A 6,265-nucleotide genomic window follows, 5' to 3' on the forward strand; every position below is an offset into this window, starting at 1 on the left:
GAAACACTTTCCATCATTCCTACAATATTGGCTGAGATTTGCCCCTTGTTACACCAGAGGAGGCATAGCTACAATTGTCTATTCCTGGATATTACTGTGCATTCAAATACCAATCTTAATCAATTGTCTCAATTCATATCCACTTTACAGCCTTTTAAGTACAAGAATATTACAAGTTTTTTTCTTAGAACATGTGCGAACACCGGAAAGTTCACAATTATCACACAGCTCAACTTATACTGAGAAGGTGGTGTTCAACTTTGCCCTTTGAACTGCTGTACTCCGAAACATGAGCCCTGCAGTAATCGCAAATGAGAGATAAATTGCATTAACATATACCACAATTACTCAATACCATCCTTAATACCAGATTAGATTAGATTAGATTAGATTCCCTAGTGTGGAAACAGGCCCTTCGGCCCAACAACTCCACACCAACCCTCCAAAGAGCAATCCACCCAGACCCATTCCCCTACATTCACCCCTGAATACACCTAACACTCAGGGCAATTTAGCATGGTCAATTCGCCTGACCTGCACATCTTTGGACTGTGGGAGGAAACCAGAGCACCCGGAGGAAACCCACGCAGACACCGGGAGAATGTGCAAACTCCACACAGACAGTCGCCCAAGGTGGGAATTGAACCCAAGCCCTGGCGCTGTGAGACAGCAGTGCTAACCACTGAACTACCCTGCCACCCCAAAAACTGAACCCTCGCTTTTCAGCCTTAAATGCAAATAACTTTAGGTTCATAAGAATCCACTTTGTTGATGTACTGAAAAAAAAAATTGGGAAGTCATTTTGCAGTAATTTAAGGAATTTATTCCCAAAATTGTGCTCAATATAGGAATTCAATTCTTTTACATGAATCATTTTGCTATGTAATGAAAATTGAATACAAAGGCCCAAATATCTTAATATCACAGTCAACAAATGCCTCTTCAAGTAAGAATTAAAACTAAGCTTAAGCAATAAAGCACTTACATGGAACAAAACCTGTGCTTTAAGAATTTCCTGCCTGATTCTTCATGAGCCATCCTTCATCCCCACCTCAAGTACTATTCTCCCCAGACAGGGTCTGGGGGACTGCTCCAGATACACTCCCTGACTGCCGTCACCTGTTGTTGGAGGTCCTGGCACAGCTGCTTGAACTTCCCTGCTCTGCACCCTTCCTCACTGCTACCATCTGCTACTGGAGGTCCTGGAAAAAGCAAGGACTACAGATGCTGGAGATCAGAGTCGAGAGTGCAGTGCTGGAAAAGTACAGCCGGTCAGGCAGCATCCGAGGAGCAGGAGAGTCAACTTTTCAGGCATAAGTCCTTTACCAGGAATAAGATTTGTGGCGACAGGGAGCTGAGAGACAAATGGGAGGGTGGTGGGGGTGGGGGTAAGGTGGTTGAGGGTGTGATAGGTAATGAAGGTGGGGGAGAAGGTGGTAGGTCAGAGAGGATAGGTAGGAAAAGAGATGGACAGGTCAAGAGTGCGGTGTCAAGTTGGAAGGTTGGATCTGGGATAAGGTGGGGGGATGGAAATGACGAAACTAATGAAACCCACATTGATCGCACGTGGTTTAAGGGTCCCAAGGTGGAAGATGAGGCGTTCTTCTTCCAGGCAGCAGGGATAAGGGTTGGCGATAGAGGAGGCCCAGGACCTGCATGCCACGGGGTGGTGGGCTTGCTTCATATGTGTGCCCCGGAGTGTTGGAGGTCATGGCACAACTGCTCGAGCTTCCCTGCTCTGCACCGTCACCCACTGCTGGAGTTTGTTACAATATGCTTTAAGTGTAATTATTAGTACAGACTAGTGTGGTGCAGTGGTCATGTCGATCTCTGACCCTACTCCAGAGGGGTGTCCAAATACGTCTGAACAGGTTGATTAAAAATATCGTACGTTAAAATGCTGAACAAAAGATCTAAAAGTAAGGATTTGACTACAAATGTAAATAAACACTTCTTGTGTCCACAGTGCAACACGTCATTTTCAGATGGTAAAGCAAAGGTTACAGTCGGGGAAACTTTGCATGTTATGAAAATACAGCAAAGGAGACAGTAAGGAGATTGTGTAGTGCAGTGGCACCGCTATCTTCAGCGAGAGCTCTGGGTTTCCACCCATTCCAGAATGTTTTCATTGGGAGAAATGTTGATAAAGCTGCAAGATAGGTTCAATACCAGGCCAGTCAGTCATTCATGCTGCAAAACAGTGCAACAAGAAACAGGCCCTTTAAGCAAGCTAGCATCCAGGTACAGAGTGTGACATAAAGGCACATCTGTCCCATTTGCCAGTGAAGTGTGGGCCCCTGGAAACCTCAATTTGTAAATGCTTTGTGCCAATAACGGGCAGCGAGAGCAGTAGATTCCTGGTCAGCCACAGGATGAGATGATTGGAGCATCCATTATCGATGTGGATAATAAACAGTGACTACAGAAACTTCGAGTCCTGGGATGTAGGTGGCTTAGAGTTTAATCTCCATTCTGGCACAGGTGTGGTATTTGGAAACCCATCTTCTGGCCTTCTCCAAGTTCATTGGTTCAACCACTATTGGAATATGGCATCCAATTCTGGTCTCCCTGCTATAGGAAATACGCTGTTAAACTAGAAACGGTGTGGAAAAGGAAGATGCCAGGGTTCGAGTGTCTGGGTTACAGGGAAAGGCTGAATAGGCTGGAGCGTTGAGGCTGAAGGGTGACCACACAGAGGTTTATAAAATCATGAGGGGCATGGATAAAGTGAATAGCCAAGGTCTTTTTCCCAGGTAGGGGGGATCCAAAACTAGAAGGCATAAACGTGAGAGGGGAAAAGATTTAAAAGGTACACGGGGGGTAACTTTTTCAAGCAGAGTGGGGCTTGTTTGGAATGAGCAGACAGAGGAAGTAGAAGGCTGGGACAACTACAAGTGGCTCTCCTATAACACCCCCCATAGTTGCATTCCAGAAAAACCTCACTTAATAGAAAATCACAATTTAAATAATTGGGCCTATGGGGTGAGGGGCAGATCAGCAAACAAAAAAAAACAAAAATCACTCTTGATCACTCAAGAATCACCCAAACGTCTATCACAAAGTATAGCATAGCCTGAATGAAAGTATAAATCATGTTTAGCAACAAAACAAGTAAATTTAACAGTACATTTTTAAAAATTAATGCAGGATCAGAAGGTCATCGTGGTAAGGTAGAATCCCTCATTTCTATTAAGGTGAGCTACATCACATATCCTCTCCTTATGCTCAAAAAACACTTTATAATATCTAGCTTCTCTGTGTGTTAAAGCCTTCATTTTGCATTCACCGCCTGCAATTTTATCACCAGGACACTTCTTGTTAACATTCTTGTCACTATTTTGGAAACAAAAATGGAGGGGCATAAAGGGATAATGCAGGAGTAGGGTACCTTTCACAGGAAGCTGTTCAATGAATCTCTCTCAGCAAGCTGCTCTGTTAACAGCACACATCAGCACGTGTGCAGAACAGCACGTGGACCAGTGCTGATATCGGTGTATGTGCAGAACAAAGAATGCGACACAATCCCCACTGGAATTGTGGACAAAGGTAAGCATTCTCAAAACTCCCATTCCTTAACTTCTCAGTGATGCTATAAGCAAATAAGCTATTGGAACTAGTTACGCGAGAACTGAGGCACGGTGGCTCAGTGATTAGCACTGCTATCTCACAGCGCCAAGGACCCGGGTTCAATTCTAGCCTCGGGGTGTGTGTGTGTGTGTGTGTGTGTGTGTGAACTAGTTACGCGAGAACTGAGGCACGGTGGCTCAGTGATTAGCACTGCTATCTCACAGCGCCGAGGACCCGGGTTCAATTCTAGCCTCAGGGGTGTGTGTGTGTGTGTGTGTGTGTGTGTGTGTGTGGAGTTTGCACAGTCTCCCAGTACCTGCGTGGGTTTCCTCCCATAGTCCAAAGATATGCAGGTCAGGTGAATTGACCATTCTAAATTGCCCATAGTGTGAGATGCATTAGGTAGAGGGAAATGGGTTTGGGTGGGTAACTCTTTGGAGGGTCAGTGCAGACTTGTTAGGCCAAAGGGCCTATTTCCACACTGTAGGGAATCTAATCTAAAACATTAAAAAGCCACCTGGATGCGTAAATTATTAGGAAGGGTTGAGAGGGATATAGGCTAAATGCTGCAAATCAGACTAGATTAATTTAGGCTATCTGGACAAGTTGGACTGAAGGGTCTGTTTCCATGCTGTATATCTCTATGGTCAAAACAGAAAACTCAAGAGGAGTAAGTATTCATATCCGCACAGGCCACAAGCACTAGACAAATCCTTCACAGACAGGTAAAAGACTATTCAGGCCTGAAACAGGAACACCAAAGCAGGTGCTTGTCTTGACTTGCTGAGTATTTCCAGTACATTTTCTCCTTACGTCAGATGTCCAGCAAACTCAGCATTTTGTTTTTGGGTGAGCAAGTGTAGCCAGTAAAAGAGAAGATCAGAAAGGCAAGAAAAAGTTTGCCACGGACGATGGAGGAAGGGGAAAGTAAAACAAGTAATGCAAGTTGTCCAGGTACTGAAATCAAGGAAGCAAAAAAAAAAGACGTTGGATGGCTAACCACAATTGCAAGAATGAAAGAAAAAAAAAAATGATCACAAAAGATCACAGGAGAGTAAGTTTTCCCCCTGTATCTCTGGGCAGGAACGCCGAGACAGCTATTTCTGAAATAGGAGCACAAAATGGTGGATGCATGGAATGTACTGCCAGTAGTAGTAGTGTCAGATAAATTTGGGACAATTTAGCAACTCTTGGATAGTCACATGGATGATTGTAAAATGAAGGGTACATAGGTATAGGTTAGTTTGACTTCAGTAGGATAAAAGGTCAGCACAACATCAAGAGCCAAGGGCCTGTTTCTCGGTTCAAAAAAAAAAATCCTTGGCTACACTGGGACATTAGTTGAAAGTTGAAATTAACATTATATTTTTGTGCTTGCAAACTTGAAATAATCCATTCTCACATTTGAGGACATGGAATTAACTGCACTCCAACTAATGTTGTTAGAATCTTATGAACACACATAAGAGATGGAGGCATGAACAAAAGGATTGTGAGAGGGGAATTACAAGATCTTACTGTTGATACCTTAAGGTGAAAGTGAGGACTGCAGATGCTGGAGATCAGAGCTGAAAAATGTGTTGCTGGAAAAGTGCAGCAGGTCAGGCAGCATCTAAGGAGCAGGAGAATCGACATGAGCCCTTCTTCTGGAATGAGGAAAGTGTGTCAAGCAGGCCAAGATAAAAGGTAGGGAGGAGGGAGTTGGGGAGGAGTGTTCGAAATGCAATAGGTGGATGGAGGTTAAGGTGAGGGTGATAGGCCGGAGTGGGGGTGGGGCAGAGAGGTCAGGAAGAAGATTGCAGGTTAGGAAGGTGGTGCTGATTGAGGGTTGGGACTGAGACAAGGTGGGGCAAGGGAAGTGAGGAAACTGGAGAAGTCTAAGTTCATCCCTAGTGGGTGGAGGGTTCCTAGGCAGAAGATGAGGCGCTCTTCCTCCAGCCATCGTCTTGCTATGGTCTGGCGATGGAGGAGTCCAAGGACCTACATGTCCTTGGTGGCGTGGGAGGGGGGAGTTGCCGTGTTGAGCCACAGGGTGGTTGGTCGGTCTGTCCAGGTATCCCAGAGGTGTTCTCTGAAACGTTCCGCAAGTAGGCGGCCTGACTCCCCAAGATAGAGAAGGCCACATCGGGTGCAGTAAAATGATGTGTGTGGAGGTGCAGGTGAATTGATGGCGGATATGGAAGGATCCCTTGGGGCCTTGGGAGGTGGTGTGGGTGCAAGTTTTGCATTTCTTGCAGTTGCAGGGGAAGGTGCCAGGAGTGGAGGTTGGGTTGGTGGAGGGCATGGACCTGACGAGGGAGTCAAGGAGGGAGTGGTCTTTTCAGAACGCTGATAGGGGAGGGGAGGGGAGGGAAAGGAAATAGATCCCTGGTGGTGGGGTCTGTTTGGAGGTGGCGGAAATGACAAAGGATGATACAATGTATATGGAGGTTGGTGGGGTTCTGTCCTGGTGGCGATTGGAGGGGCAGGGCTGAAGGGCAGAGGAGCGGGAAGTGGAGGAGGAGCAGGAAGTGGAAGAGATGCGGTGGAGAGCATCGCTGATCACATCTGGGGGAAATTGCAGTCTTTGAAAGGAGACCATCTGGGTTGTACAGTATTGGAACTGGTCCTCCTGGGAGCAGATGCAGCAGAGACTAAGGAATTGGGAATATGGGATGGCGTTTTTACAGGGGGCAGGGTGGGAGGAGGTGTAGTCTGG

This window comes from Chiloscyllium plagiosum, chromosome 21, assembly GCF_004010195.1.
Source record: "Chiloscyllium plagiosum isolate BGI_BamShark_2017 chromosome 21, ASM401019v2, whole genome shotgun sequence".
Lineage (NCBI taxonomy): Eukaryota > Metazoa > Chordata > Chondrichthyes > Orectolobiformes > Hemiscylliidae > Chiloscyllium > Chiloscyllium plagiosum.